The 16,840-nt window shown below is 37.3% G+C and overlaps 1 long non-coding RNA gene across 1 annotated transcript in view; it reads right to left on the reverse strand.

The window, feature by feature from the left end:
* Nucleotides 1-16,840, reverse strand: part of LOC150065007 (uncharacterized) — a 148,815-nt gene that overhangs the window by 18,684 nt on the left and 113,291 nt on the right. The window contains exon 5 of the long non-coding RNA XR_016534891.1: nucleotides 2,603-2,787. This is a non-coding gene — a long non-coding RNA (uncharacterized LOC150065007). The remainder of the gene's footprint in view (nucleotides 1-2,602; nucleotides 2,788-16,840) is intronic.

Here is a 16,840-nt window from a genome sequence, read left to right on the forward strand (position 1 = left end):
ACTGGCAGCTGTCCCTTTTATTTTTCCTTTCCTTTTCTTTCTTTTCTTTTGTCTTTTTCCTTTCTTCCTTTCTTCTTCCCTTCCTTCATCTTTATTTTTCCCTCTAAGATCTACTAGGGCTTCAACTCATTGCTCTTGCTTTACCACTTGAGTCACCCCTCCGTCCTTATATTTTCATAATATTTGCCAAATATTGTTTATTTTAATAGCCTTTGCAAATAACAAACACTTGATTTGTCTGTCAAGGCTATTGTGATTTTCTCTATTTTTTGTTATTACATTTTCCCCCTCATCTTTCAGATTTATCTTGGTCTTTTTCTATCACCATTGTCCAATTATTACAGCTTCAAGGATCATTGTCAACAACTCATCCAGATCTGCCAGCTGTGTCATGGCCACTTCATCAGATGCCACTGAAACTGAGTCGCATACATTGAAGCCTCTGTAGACTGATTTTGCTTTCAGAATTGTTACATGGCCTCAGAACCTTCTTGGTTAGTTCTAACATCAGAGAAAATAACAGCGGGCCTTTATGCTCTTTGTAAGATGTCCTCTTCTTTCTGTTTTGATTTGTCAATGTATTAAAGGACTACTTCACATCATACAAATTCAGAAAAATGGTTAAGTAATCTTTCACAGAGACTTATTAAAGTCTCCAGATTTATGTATTACTATTATATATTGTGTAATATCTTTTAAACTCAAACAATGGTGCTCTGAAACACTCTAGGATGCTTTCTTCCTAGATGTCTAGAATTTTCTATTCCTACAAAATCTTTTACATGTGTTCACTTTATGTCATTGGTTCTTCTATCTCAGAGCATTTTCCCTTGGCCTTTATCCACTCAGTCTTTATCACAAGTACATTACATTGTTATTGGCTACATGCCATGTCATGGAATCTGCGAAACTGCTAACTTATCTAAGTAGTAATAGTTTGTCATTATTTTTGTCTCTGTGCAATTCAACCTATTTACTACTGGCACCATATGTTAAACTTTCTTTGAAGAAATCTCCACTTCTCTGCTAAAGAAAGATGACATGGACCCATGATTTTGACCTAGCCAATTACAGTATTTTACATTTATTCTCTATGTTTTATTTTTTTCTTTATCCCCCACCCCTCATCTTGTTTTCCTCTGTTCCCTATTCAATTTCAAATAACCAAATACAAATATATCCGATATATCAGATAACAAAATGAGATACTGTAACAATATGAGATAACCAAGGGACAGCAAAAGAGATGAGAGATAACATAGTACCCTAAGAACAGCAATCATTCATTATATGGCTTATATTTATATATCCTAGAGATCCTTTTATTTAGCGTCCTACTATATGGCCTTTTGTATCAAGGTTTTGCTCTATTGCAAATCTCTGCTAGGAGAGCCCAAGGTTTCTACTGATTCTGACAAATGAGGGAAACCATTGAGCCTAAGTTCCTTTGAGTCTGGCTTACTTCACTTGGTATGATCTTTTCCAAGTCTTTCCATTTCCTAACAAATGAGGCAATGTCATTCTTTCTGACAGCAGCATAAAATTCCATTGTGTATAAATACCACATCTTGTTGATCCACATTTCTCTATTTTACATTTGTTTTTTTCCCAAATTTTGGTGTGATTACTTTTTATGGGGTTCAATAATTTTTAATGTCTCAAATTAATGTACAATTAAGGCACACTACTAATTGTATAATTTCAGCTAATTATTATTATGTTTATCAGTCAATATATTCCTTTGATTTCTTTGCTTAAAATGCATGATACCTTTTATGTTCTTAAGTACATTAGTCATAGTTTTAAAATTATGGCATAGTAATCAAATTGCACATACATTACCACAATCAATTTTTAGTAATCTCTCCAAAAGAAAAAAAATGCTTAGTAGTCATCTTTCTGTTTTGCCCATCTTGGGCAAACATTATATTATTTTATCTCTATAGATCTGTCTATTCAGGGTAATTCCAACAAGTTGAATCATATAATCTGGAGTTTTGTAAGTGACTTCTTTTGCTTCATTTGTTATAAAAATTTATCAATGCTGTAAATTGTATCCGTGCTTTTTTTCTTTTTTGGCTGAATAACATTCCATCATACTGGTATAGTGTATTTTGTCTGTTTCAATTGGTCACCAGTTGATGGATATTTGGGATGCTTCCACTCTGGAGTTATTATGAATATACTTGCCTTTATTTAGGCACAAGATTTTGTGCATAGGCCTAGCTATTTTAAGATGATAATAACTTTAAAGTAGTTTTTATGTTCACAGGAAATTAAATAGAAAATACAGATTTTAATATACATACTCATCCTTTCCTCAGTTTCCCTTGGCATTAACGTTTTGCTTTAGTGTGCCATATTTGAAAGACAATCAAGGAATCCATCCGATATAATTTAACTGAAGCCCCTATATTACATTACGGGTACTCTTTGAGAACTGTGTGGCTGTGGTAATGTGCCCTTGTTAAATGTCATATACAGTAGTTTTACTACTCAAACAATCCACTGTTCTTCTGCCTATCAATTTCCTCCCTCCCTACCTCCCTCCTCTGATCCTCTCTCATAACCATTTACCATTTCATTGTTTCAATGGTCTTACCTTTTTCTGAATTTCAAATAAGTTGAATTGCATAATATATAACCTGTTCAGATAGGCTTCTTTCACTTAGTAAGTATGCAGTTAAATTTCCTCCATGCATTTTCATGGCTTGATAGTTCATTACTTTTTATTGCTGAATAATATCCCATCATATGAATATGTCATTAGTTCATTTATCCATTTACCTGTGGATAAAAACAATCTTAGTTGATACCAAGTCTTGACTATTTTTAATAGCACTTTTGTAATCCGAGTATTTGTGTGGATCTACATATTTAATTCACTTGCATAGATTCCAAATAGTAAACTTGTAACATTGCATAATAGTATCTTTAGTTTGGGAATGAACGTGCAGACTACCTTTCAATATAGCTATACAACTTTGTCAACTGTCAGCAACAAATGACACTTCCTATTCCACTGTGTTCTCATCAGTTTCACCATTTCAATTTTCCAATTTTAACCCTAGAATATGTCTAAAGTATTACCTTATTGTTATTTTAACACACATTTCCCTAAGGACATATGATGTGTATTTTTCACATGCCTATTTACTCCCTCCCCCCGACCCCCCCTTCCCTGTCCAATTTCAATTTCAAATAACCAAATACACATATATCCAATATATCAGATAACAAAGTGAGATACTGTAACAATATGAGATAACCAAGGGACAGCAAAAGAGATGAGAGATAACATAGTACATTAAGGACAACAATCACTCATTATATGGCTTTTGTTTCTATATCCTAGAGGTCCTTTCATTTAGCATCACATTGTATGGTCTTATGTATCTAAGGTTTTGCTCTATTGCAAATCTCAGCTAGGAGAGCCCAAGCTTTCTGATTATGACAAATGAGGGAAACCATTGAGCCTATGTTCCTTTAAGTCTGGAAGATCTTCACTAACCATACAACAGACAAAGACCTCATATCTAAAATATATCAACAGCTCAAAAAATTGAATCACTCCAAAACTAATCTCCAAAGTAACAACCATCCCATTAAAAGATGGGCCAAAGACTTAAAGAGAATCTTCTCTGAAGAAGAAATAAAAATGGCCTATAGACACATGAAGAAATGCTCAACGTCTCTGGTGATAAAAGAAATGCAAATCAAAACAACTCTAAGATTCCACCTCACTCCAGTTAGAATGGCCAGGATCAAGAAAACTAATAACAGATGCTGGAGGGGATGTGGCCAGGAGGGATCACTACTACACTCCAGGAGGGATCACTACTACACTGTTGGTGGGAGTGCAAACTCGTTCAACCACTATGGAAAGCAGTGTGGCAGTTCCTCAAAAGACTAAACATAGAGCTCCCCTATGACCCAGCAATTCCACTACTTGGCATTTATGCAACCGTCCAGAAACAAAGGCATACTAAATCCACTAGCACAATGATGTTCATTGCAGCACTATTTACCATAGCGAAGATATGGAACCAACCCAGATGTCCCTCAGTTGATGAGTGGATCAACAAGATGTGGTATTTATACACAATGGAATTCTATGCTGCTGTCAGAAAGAATGACATCACCCCATTTGTAAGGAAATGGAAAGACTTAGGTTTCAGCATAATCTTTATGGACTCGGATGTCACCTATGAACAAGGAGCAATGTGGATGACTTGGTTTAGGTGTGACTTGCATGTTCCTGAAAGGTCCACTGGAATTGCAGGTTTGACCTATGGAGTGAGGCTGTTGGGAAGTGGTAGGGTCTGTGGGAGTTGGGTCTAGTGGGAAGGTTCACTGGAAGTGTGTTTTTGGAGGTTAGTTCTCATGAGAATCCTTGGGACGTCTAATAAGAGGATTGCTGTAGAAATCTGAGTTTAACCCATCCAGCTCTCTATGTTCCTGGTCTTAGTTATAATCACTCATTTGCTCTCACCTGCTTCCAGCATTATTATTAGCGATGATGTAATACAACCAAGAAATAAGCCAAGAGTGATGGCTAGTTTGTGAACCTCAAAAATTAAACTGAATAAATTCATTTTTCCTTGTAATAAATGTGTTTCCAGTATTACAGTGAAGTGATACAAAACTGAATAATATTAGCTGGTAAGAACAAAATCAATTTTGATGGTTGGATAAGCAAGATAAATTAAATGACTATACTTTTCATCTAAGAACTTCAGAACTGTTTAGATACAGAGAAAGACAGAGATAAATACAAAGAAAGAATCATTTGTGATTTCTGCATTGTCATTATATCCCTGACTTAAAATTGTTTTAATATATGATTTGTATTTTATATATGGATTTTTCAGAGAAAAAGAATCACATTCAACATTGTAAAATTTCATGCCCTGAACTACAATGAAGACTTTCAATTTTTCTTTGGTGGTTTCATTCCACAGCCTCACTATGGAAAGGGCTGTCAGACTTCTTGTATCCATGTGGCTTTACACAAGGCAGTTTGCATTGAATAAACAACATATGGTAACTTTAAAACATATATTTAAAGTACATGAAACATATTACCCATGTAATTAACAGAAAAATAGAATCAGAACATTATCTAAAAAGGAAATATAAATGATTTATATGTGAAAATGATCAGAAAAGATTTTCATATTTCCAACAGCTTCTTCATCTTCTTATCCATATAATAAATGTTGATTGTGATTTTAATAGCTTTAGCCCAAGGTAGGGGTTTTATGAGAAAATGTCCATATTACTTGCCTTTTAGGTTTATAGTTTTAGTTTTAATTTCTTTAGTTTATCATCCATTGAAATTTGGCTAAATTTATTAGTAGTAACCAGATTTCTAAAAAAAAAACTAGAAATAAAAACTAAAAAGTGAGAAAAGGTACCAATTTCTCACACTATAATGAGGGAGCCAGTATTTTAGAACCTTAAAATGTTATACATCATAAGAGACACCTAAAGTCAGCTGAAGTCAAACCACTGCCTTTCATCCATAGATAATTAAAATGACCCCATGTTTCAAGATGTAAGTCAAGCATTTCCAGGAGTTACAGTAATCTTTAATGGCTCACCTTCAGGAAATTTTCTTCACAACCCGGGAAAGGTACTGAAAAGAAGCTTATGGGCCAAGGAGAGAATTTAATGGGCTCTTAACCCTTTTCAATTGAGGTACAAGATGTGGGATTAGGAAATGGAGCAACTATTTAAGTCTCTCCATTCTATTTTTCACTCGGCTCAGAAGAAGTCGAGCTAGCAAAGCGCAGCCACTTGAAATTGTGGGTGCATCTTCATTCCGTGCTTTACGGAACTTTCACATCTTATGAGAGTCTTATATATGTGTCTCTGGACAATATAAAAGTCTTGATATTCTACCTATAAATTAATGTATTATAGTGGTATAAAACGTGATTTTTGAATGCTGCAATGCTATCAAAATATCCTAATCGAATCAAATAACATTTCTGCTCGGCAGAGGAATATTATAAAATTAAAATGCCAACTTTAAATGATCAAAGAGTTAATTTATCTGCCTTGAGTATGTTTAATTGTTACTAATGTGTGTTATGCTAATTAAACATGCCTCCTCAATAATTATAGGAGAAGCTGCAAAGCTTTTAAGACTCCTGCTAATCCAGCACCCTCTGCTTACTTGTTTCTAATTTGTTCATTTTAATGTACCAATTATGTGAATTAGAGCAAACAAATACACTATGAAAATCTCTCTTCTGAGACTCTGACCCCCAGATGTTTTGCATCAGATAGAACAATCATTGTTCTAGCTCAATTATTCAGCTTCTAGAGTAGATGAAAGGATTAAAAGGCTGATTTATTTAGTTGTGAATAAACAGATATAACAATTGATTATTTTTATTGTGAATTTTTAGGCACCAAGTCTCGCTGTCTTGAACAAATCCAAAGAGTAATAAAATCAGATGAAATGTATAATGAATTATTAGATCAATTTTAATGAAAATTCAATAACGTATTGTGTACTGTTAAAGCTAGCAGAGAAAGGGTAATCCTGGTTCATGTATACTATTCATTTAAGATAAACACTAATGACTCCATAAATATTGTGGTACAGATAAGAGAAATGTGTGGTATTAAATGTCAAAGAAAAATGAACTTTTGATATATATACATATATATATGTCTTTTACTTTTGTTGTTACTTTTGTATGCAGAATATTCCTCTGTTTAGAAATAATCTCTCTTTCCAGGGAAATATATCTTACTAAAGATATGAGGCAAGATTTAAAACCTTAATGCAGAATATATTGAGTTGCTGGATCTTCACCCTCTCCAGGTCACCCAGCAGTTAACTATCATTTTGTCTATTTACTAGAGGCAATGGTAGTGCCACCATGAGCTCACACCTGTAATCCTAGCTACTCAAGAGGCTGAGATCTGAGGATCAAGGCTCAAAGCCATCCAGGCACAAAAGGACCTGAGACTATTATCTTCAATTAACCTATAGAAAACAGGAAGCAAGGCTTGGCTCAAGGGTAGGGTAGTAGCCTCAAGCTGAAGAGCTCAGTGACATGGCATAGGCCCAGGGGTATGATGGTAGCCTTGAGATGAAGAGCTCAGGGACAGAGTCCAGGTTGAGTTCAAGCCCCATGACCCACACACCAAAAAGGAAGGAAGGAAAGAAGGAAGGGAGGGAGGGAGGGAGGGAGGGAGGGAGAGAGAGAGAGAGAGAGAGAGAGAGAGAGAGAGAGAGAGAGGGGGGGGGGGGAGAGAGAGAGAGAGAGAGAGAGAGAGAGAGAGAGAGAGAGAGAGAGAGAGAGAGAGAGAGAGAGATTGGACTATGGAAAAGAAGAAAGGACGGGAAGAATGGGGAAGGAGGTGGAAAAGAAGAGGGGAAAGAGCAAAAAAGGCAAACAGAAAAAAAGCATAAAGACTAGAAACATCTTTTTCCTTCTGTGGAGCAATTCACAGAGGGAAATATCAGGTGACAATACTCAAAGGAAAGTCACTCATAACTTCACAAGCTATAGGACCCATTATTACATTTTAATAGTTTTATCTCCACTTTTAATTGTTAAACACATTTGAGATAACAAATGCAATTTTCTAAATCCTTTTTCCTTTCTCCTTCTCTATCTTTCTTTACTGTGTGTGTGTGTGTGTGTGTGTGTATTGGCCTATTTGGAAAACTTTTTCACTCAAGGCTGGTGCTCTCACACTTGGACCATGATGCCACTTTCAGTTTTTATCCAGTTAACCGAATGGAAGTTTCCCATGGATTTGTCTGTTCAGGAATTCTCCAAACTGTAGAGCGTCCTGAGTAGTTCTAGGAACATAGGTGTTAATCACCAAATCCAGCCTTTAGTTTCCTTTCTTTCATATTCCTATGAGAAGTTTCTGGTACAATAACTTTGGTAAACAGCATACTAATTATGAAGTTATAGGAACTGTAAGCGTGGCCAACTGGTAAGAGTGCTTGCCCAGCATGCACAAAGCCCTAGGTTCGATTCCTTGGTACCAGAGTGGTGCTGTGACTCAAGGGTAGACTGCTAGCCATGACAAAGCTCAAGAACAGTGCCCAGAATTCTTCTAATGTGCAACAAAATTGTATTTTTGAATGTGTGGCTCTGTACATCAAAGACAAATGTTTGACAGAAAATAATATATTTTGACACTTGTGAATAACAAGTTCCTATATATTTAATGCAAATGCTCCCATAAGCCAAACTGGCAATAGTTGTGCTAGGTAGGCATCACTTTCCTGTAAACATTTGAAAACAAAAGGTGTGAGTGGACATGTGTGACTAAGGATCGGGGTTTTTTTTTGCATTTTTATTGTAATTAGTAAAAGGGTTACATGATATTTGCCAGATAGAAGGTGCATTAATTCATGTACATTGATACCCTTTTCACATGTCTTGGTACCCATTTCCCTCCCCACCACACACCCCCCACCCGTGTTGGTTTTCCCCCCTTCCCTATCAAATTTCAAATAGCCAAACACAAATAAATTCAATATATCAGATAACAAAGTGAGATACTATAACAATATGAGATAACCAAGACACAGCAAAGGAGATGAGAGATAACATAGTACATTAAGGACAACAATCACTCATTATATGGCTTTTGTTTCGATATCCTGGAGGTCCTTTCAATTAGCTTCATACTACATGGCCATATGTATCAAGATTTTGCTCTATTGCAGATCTCTGCTAGTAGAGCCCAAGGTTTCTACTGATTATGACGAATGAGGGAAACCATTGAGCCTAAGTTCCCTTGAGTCTGGCTTACTTCACTTAATATGATTTTTTCTAAGTCTTTCCATTTCCTAACAAATGGGGCGATGTCATTCTTTCTGACAGCAGCATAGAATTCCATTGTGTACAAATACCACAACTTGTTGATCCACTCATCAACTGAGGGACATCTAGGTTGGTTCCATATCTTTGCTATGGTGAATAATGCTGCAATGAACATTGTTGTGCTAGTGGATTTAGTATGTCCTTGTTTCTGGATGGTTGGGTAAATGCCCAGTAGTGGAATTGCTGGGTCATAGGGGAGTTCTATGTTTATTCTTTTGAGGACCTGCCATACTGCTTTCCATAGTGGTTGAACGAGTTTGCACTCCCACCAACAGTGTAGTAGTGATCCCTCCTGGCCACATCCCCTCCAGCATCTGTTGTCATTCGATTTCCTGATCCTGGCCATTCTAACTGGAGTGAGGTAGAATCTTAGAGTTGTTTTGATTTGCATTTCTTTTATGATAAGAGATGTTGAGCATTTCTTCATGTGTCTATAGGCCATTTTTGTTTCTTCTTCAGAGAAGATTCTCTTTAAGTCTTTGGCCCATTTTTTAATGGGATGGTTGTTACTTTGGAGATTAGTATTGGATTGATTCAATTTTTTGAGTTGTTGATATATTTTAGATATGAGGCCTTTGTCTGTTGTTTGGTTGGTGAAGATCTTCTCCCACTCTGTAGGCTTCCTAATTAATTTACTAGCTATGTCCTTTGCCATACAAAAGCTCTGCAGTTTAATGCAGTCCCACTTATCCAGCCTTTCTCTGATTTGTTGTGATTCTTGGTCCTTATTAAGAAAGTTTTGACCTGTGCCAAGGAGGCCTAGTGTATCTCCTATTCCTTCCTGTAAAGTTTTCAGTGTGTCAGCTTTTACCTCCAGGTCTTTGATCATTTGGAGTTAATTCCAGTGCAACGTGACAAAGAAGGATCCAGCTTTAGTTTTCTGCAGGTGCTTAACCAGTTCTGCCAGCACAACTTGTTGAAGAGGCTGTCTTTCTTCCATTCTATTTTTTTGGCTCCCTTGTCAAAGATTAGGTGGCCATAGGTCTGTGGTTTAATATCTGGGTCCTCAGTTCTATTCCATTGGTCTTCAGGCCTGTTCTTGTGCCAGTACCAAGCTGTTTTGGTAATTATAGCTCTGTAATAGATTCTAAAGTTTGGAATTGAAATTCCTCCGGCGCTGTTCTTTCTGCTAAGAAGTGTTTTTGCTATACGGGGTCTTTTATTATGCCATATGAAATTTTGAATTGCCTCTTCTATTTCTTTAAAGAATGCCATTGGGATATTGATGGGTATTGCATTGAGTTTGTAGCTAGCTCTTGGCAAGATTGTCATTTTCACAATGGTGATTCTTCCAATCCAGGAGCATGGGAGGTTTTTCCATTTCCTTAGTTCTGCTTTAATTTCCTTTTTCAGGGTTTTAAAGTTTTTGTCAAAAAGGTCCTTTACATTCTTAGTTAAGGTAATTCCTAGGTACTTTAATTTTTTGAGGCTATTGTGAAAGGAGTTTCTTTCCTGATTATTGCCTCGTTCCTCTCACTGTTGGCATAAAGGAAGGCAGTTGATTTTTGAGGGTTGATTTTATAGCCTGCTACTCTTCCAAAGCTTTGAATCAGCTCAAGGAGCTTGGGAGTAGAGTCTATAGGATTCTTTAAATACAGAATCATGTCATCTGCAAAGAGGGATAGTTTTATTTCCTCTTTCCCTACTTGGATCCCCTTTATGCTTGCTTCTTGCCTTATTGCACTGGCTAGGAATTCTAGTACTATGTTAAAGAGGAGTGGAGAGAGTGGGCATCCTTGTCTCGTTCGTGATTTTAGAGGGAATGGCTTTAGCTTTTCACCATTAAGTGTAATACCAGCAGTGTATTTCTCATACACAGCCTTTTACATTGAGGAATGTTCCATGGATTCCTAGTTTCTCCAGAGCTTTTAACATAAAGGGGTGTTGGATCTTGTCAAATGCCTTTTCCGCGTCTATTGAGACAATCATGTGATTTTTGTCCTTGCTCCTGTTGATGTGTTGAATTATATTAATTGATATGCGTATGTTGAACCAGCTTTGCCTCCCCGTGATGAATCCAGTTTGATCATAGTGTATAATTTTTTTGATGAGTTGTTGTAGACGGTTGGCCAGTATTTTGTTGAGAAGTTTTGCATCGATGTTCATCAAAGATGTAGGTCTATAGTTCTCTTTCTTTGATGAATCTCTGTCTGGTTTGGGGATGAGGGTTATACTGGCTTCATAGAATGAGTTTGGCAAGGAACCTTCATTTTCAATTTCGTTGAAGAGCTTGAGGAGTATTGGTGTGAGCTCTGCTTTGAAGACCTTATAGAATTCAGCTGTGAATCCATCTGGTGCTGGGCTTTTCTTAGGTGGAAGTTCTCTAATTGCCATTTCTATTTCAGAGCTTGAAATAGGCCTGTTGAGTTGGCTTAGTTCTTCTTGGTTCAGTGTGGGTATGTTAATATTGGCTAGGAATTCATCCATTTCATCTAGATTCTCAAATTTGTTGGCATAAAGGTTTGAGAAGTATTCCCTCATGATATTTTGGATTTTGGTAATTTCTGTCGTGATATTACCATTTTCATCTGCGATTTTGTTTATTTCGATATGCTCTCTTCTTTTTTTGGTAAGATTTGCTAAGGGCTTGTCAATTTTGTTAATTCTTTCAAAGAACCAACTCCTTGTTTTGTTGATTCTTTCTATAGTTTTTTTGGATTCCAAATCATTTAATTCTGCTTTGATTTTAATAATTTGCTTTCTTCCACTGGGATTAGGGTTGGTTTGTTGCTCTTTTTCCAGGAGCTTAAGGTGAGACATTAACTTGTTGGTTTGCAATTTTTCCAACTTGTTGTTGTAGGCACTCAGCGCTATAAATTTTCCTCTGAGTACTGCCTTTGCTGTGTCCCAAAGGAGTAGGTATTTTGTGTGCTCCTTACTGTTAAATTTCATAAACTGTTGGATTTCTGTTCTGATCTCTTCGATGACCCATTGGTGATTCAACAATGTGTTGTTCAGTCTCCATGAGTTACAGGGTTTTCGTTGGTGGAGATGTGTGTTCAGTTCCAATTTGATGCCTTTGTGGTCTGAGAGTGTGCATGGAATAATTTCAGTGTTTCTGAATCTGACCAGGTTTGTTTTATGGCCTAAGATGTGATCTATTTTGGAAAATGTTCCATGTGCTGCTGAAAAAATCGTGTATTATGTTGTTACTGGGTGGAATATTCTGCAGATGTCTGTTAGATCTAGTTGGTCTAGATAGTTGTTCAGTTCTAAGGTTCTCTGTTGAGTTTTTGCCTTGTTGATCTGTCCATAGATGAGAGTGGTGTGTTGAAGTCACCGACAATCACTGTATTTCGATCTATGTATGGTTTCAGTGTAAGTAAAGTTTGCTTGATGAAGTTCGGAGCTGCGGAATTGGGTGTGTAAATATTTAGGATCGCTATGTCTTCCTGGAGGAAAGATCCCTTTAGTAGTATGTAGTAACCTTCTTTGTCTTTTCTTACTAATTTTGGTTTGAAGTCTATTTTATCTGATATGAGGATGGCAACTCCAGCCTGTTTATGGGGGGTGTTAGCTTGATAGAGTTTATTCCAACCTCTCACTTTCAAAAGATGATTGTTTTTTGGATAAGATGTGTCTCTTGAAGACAGCAGAACGATGGCTCTTGCTTTTTGATCCAACTAGACAGCCTATGCCGTTTAATTGGAGAGTTAAGTCCATTGATATTGAGAGTTAGGATTGAGAGATATTTATTAGTTCCTACCATTTTTAAAAGCTTTTATTAGGGCCTGTGTCTTGACAGTTCTTGTGGTCCTTAGATGGTATGCTGTTTAGGTGCCATTTCTTTCCCTATATTGCATTTATTTTGGTTTTCTATGTATAGAACATCTTTGAGAATTCTCTGTAGTGTTGGTTTTGTTGCGACATATTGTTGCAGCTTTTCCCTGGAATGGAATGTTTTTATTGTTCCCTCAGTTATGAATGAGAGCTTAGCTGGGTACAGTATTCTTGGTTGGTAGTTATTTGACTTAAGGGCATGACATATATGCTTCCAGTCACTTCTTGCTTGCATGGTCTCTGCTGAGAAATCTGGGGTTATTCTGATTGGTTTTCCTTTATAGGTTACTGAACCCCTTTCCCTGGCTGCCTTTAGGATTTTTTTTTTGGTTTCTATTGATCCAGTTCGGATTACAATGTGGCGGTGGGATGTTCTTTTCTGGTCAGGTCTGTTTGGGGTTCTAAAAGCTTCTTGTATCTGGATGGGCCTGCCCTTCTGGATGTTTGTGAAATTCTCTGAGATGATTCCCTGAAGTATATTTCCAATACCATTGACCTCTTTCTCCACGCCCTCCTCAATACCAATTAGCCTTAAATTAGGCTTCCTAATTGTATCTTGGACCTCCAGAAGCGCTCTCTCATTTTTCCTAGATTTGGATTAACTCATTTTCTGTTCTTTCTCTACAATAACTATAATAAGACTATAATAACTATAATAAGACTGTTCCCGCCAGTCTTTCTCGGGCCTGGTGGAGGGGTCTGAGTTAAGTTCTATTGCTTGGCACCCGCTCTGCTTTCCCGATGTGTTTGGGGATGCGCTGTATTACTCACGCCTCTGTGTTCATCTGTGGGTGCTCCACGGTGGTGGGGAGTCTTTCACTCCCCTCAGGTCTCCGCCGCCGCCTGTGTTCTGCGTCTGGGTTCCACTGCTTGCTGTTCTGGTTCCGCATCTGGGTTCCGCTGCTTCCGCAGTTCGCTGGCCTGGTTCTGTGCTGGTTTCTGCAGCAGTTGGGCTCCCGGCCTGGCGCACTCCACTGCCGCCGCTTTTTGAGGCTTGGAGCCGGAGCCAGCTGCCTCTTTTCGTGGCTTTCCTTGGCTTTCGCGACTTGGATCCAGCGGTGAGAGGTGGGGGAGGGGTCCTCGCGTTCCTAATTCTTTGAGAAAGTTGGATGTGACCTTTATCTGGATTTCTTTTCCGGTTTGAGTCCTTCTCCGTTGCTTTTTGAGTTTGTTGTTGTGGATTTCTTTAGGTAGTTGGCTCGTGGGACTCCCTGGTTCTCTCTTTTTTGTGAGAGAGAGCTAGGCAGCGTCCCTATTGTCTCGGCACCATCTTCCTTCCTTTGATTAAGGATCTTGTGATAGAAGATTATCCTGGATTATCCAGGAGCTTGCAATCCAGGAGGATGTACTCACAACAGTGCATACGTGAGAGTTACTGTGAGTCAGAGTGAGGAAATGGGCAATGGGCTAATCCAGTTTGGAAAGAAACTCTCTAAAGATGTAGAAATCATAAGCCTAACAAGACAATTGGCTGCCGTGCACTCTTTAAAGAGGAGAAAGAGGTTGAGTAATCTCAATTTCTAGGGCTGGCATGCCAATAATACTGGATGATTTCATGCCTCTGCTTCTGATGAGGTCTTCTATCCATGGCAAAAATGTGGAAGAGTAAATGGACATCTGTGAGGAGAACAAAGGGGACTGAGTTCCAAATATGTCAGTCTACTCGTGAGTCTCACGCTCCCATGATCCAGTTCCCCCATTGGCCTCCCTGTCCTGCAGAATTTTCAGATTCCAGGGATTAAGCCTCAACATGGGTTCTGTGGGGAAATATCCACATTCAAATACATTCTCTAGAGCTTGCCAGAGTTTAGTTTAAGCCAGTAAAACTGATCTTGGATTATTGATCTTCCAAACGGTAAGCGAAAACTTCCTGTTGCTTTAAGTCACTAAATTTGCAATACCTTGCTATCTACCACAATAACAGAAAGCCTAAAAAAAAAATTGGATGTTATGTTCTTGAAGGATAACCTGGTGAGACTGTGTAGGGAAAATAAAGGTTGAAGTAAACCATCATTCAATAATTCCTAATATTTTAGTATTTTCTCTTAGACATTTATATCAAGATATGAAGCCAAAGTTAACAAATAGATGCCTTGGTCAGCTCGGTATCTGAGGGCAAGAAGGAGCTAAGAAAGGATCTGAGGTCAAGAAATGCATTTTTGGAAGAAGGCATTTCCCAGGGTAGGATGGAAAAGCTTGTTCAAGGCAAGAAGACTACCTTTGTTGAAAGACAACCTGGTGTGGCCTGAGGGAGTAGTTATGTAGGTAAGTTGCTGGCCAGGCTGACAAACTCAGCTGAAGTGCTCTGTGAAATAATATCATTTATCCCCCACTGACAATTATGTAAGAAAAGAGAACCCATGCCCCAATCCCTTCATACTATTCCATTGGTAGCATCTGAATTTTGGAAGGGACCTAGTGAACCACATTGCTCTTGTAAAAGCAACCAAAGAAAATTTATAAATGAAAGGATACCACAGTCATGCTCCAATAAAATCTGTTTCCAAACAGAGGATTGGCTGAAATTGGCCTTTCCACTGTAGTTTGCCAACCCCTGTTTTATTTTAGATACTCATTTTTGTAAATTTTTTAATCTAATTTTAAATTTTAATTCTTTTTTACTTTTTGGCTTTAACTTTCAGCACACATATAGAAACATGTTTTCCTCTTACTGCAACTTTGGAAATCTCCCAGGAATTTTGAAATATAATATTTGAAGTACTGACATTTTTCTACATATTATATAATTTCCATTTGTATTCTTCTTGGTCTAAGAATTTAGTTGGGAACATTTTCGGTTTTAATTTTGAGTACTAGAAAATAAATGCTTTAAAATGAAGCACATGGATAAAATAATGAAAGGTACACCATTTCTGGCATTTTACTAGTAGCAATGACATGGGCTGTTGGTAAACAGGTAAGCATTCCAGAAGTTTGACCAAACATCTCAGCCAGTAGGGTCTATCTACAGCTATTTATATATAAAGTAGACAGAAAGAAAATAAGAAATAGGTCTAGTATGTACTGCCATGGCCCACAAGCAATGATTTTTGTATTAAGAAGCTGGAAGAATATGAAAGAACATATTTATATTGAAATAGAAAAGAATCTTGAAAAGTTTGAACTATTGTAAAGTCATTATTCATTTTATTTTGATCTTATATGATTCATATATTCATTTTTCTATTACTTTGTTCTTATATTTTAATATGATCAGAGAGTATATTTTTAGCAGCTGCATTTTGAATGATGTTTGGATTTACTTTGTCTGAAATGTTCAATGAGCACTTGGAAGGAAATATGGAAAATCCTAAACTTCCAAAGGATACTGGATAATTTATTAATTTATGTGTGCATTACTGATCTCTTGAGGACTCTAAAAATATATTCATCTTTGGCCAGGAGTTTGGCCTAGTGGTAGAGTGCTTGCACAGCATGCACAAAGACCCAGGAAAAAGTGGGAAGAGGTGCTGTAGCTCAAGTGGTAGAGTACTAGTCTTGAGTAAGCCCAAGGAGAGCAGCACTCAGGTTCTGAGTTCAAGCACAAGGACTGGGCAAAATGTATATATTCATCTTCCATTAATATTGTGGTTCTTTCAACTTAGTATGTACTCCTGCCCACCATATTTTCTCATTATTTTATACATTTTCATGTTTGTTTATGTAATATAAAAGTTACATGGTATTATATTTTCTTTTAATAGTGTGCCATATTTCAAAAATAAATATAGGTATTGTTGGTATTTTTTTAATATACTTGGTGTTGAATCTATTTTGCTTAGCAGTGATGTTGCTGTCCTTACTTTTTACTTAAATGAAGTTTGTATATCATGTTCTTACTGTTTCATACTTCCTTTCTTACATTTATTTTGGGGATTAGCCAACACAGAAGTTTAAACTCAGGGCCCTTCACTTGCTAAACAGGTACTATACCATTTGAGATTCGAGCCCCATGCTCAACTCACTTGCCAATACTTGTTTTGTTGTTTTTGTTGTTTTGTTTTGTTTTTGGTAGGTCATGGGGCATGAACTCTGGGCCTGGGTCTGTCCCTGAGCTCTTCAGCTCAAGGCTGTCACTTAACCACTTGAGCCATAGCACTACTTCCAGTTTTCTGGTGGTTAATTTGAAATAAGAATCTCATGGACTTTGGTGCCTGAGCTGGCTTTGAACCTCAGTTCTCAGATCTCAGCTT

Source organism: Megascapheus bottae, chromosome 3 (genome assembly GCF_031878675.1).
Source record: "Megascapheus bottae isolate mThoBot1 chromosome 3, mThoBot2.hap1, whole genome shotgun sequence".
NCBI lineage: Eukaryota > Metazoa > Chordata > Mammalia > Rodentia > Geomyidae > Megascapheus > Megascapheus bottae.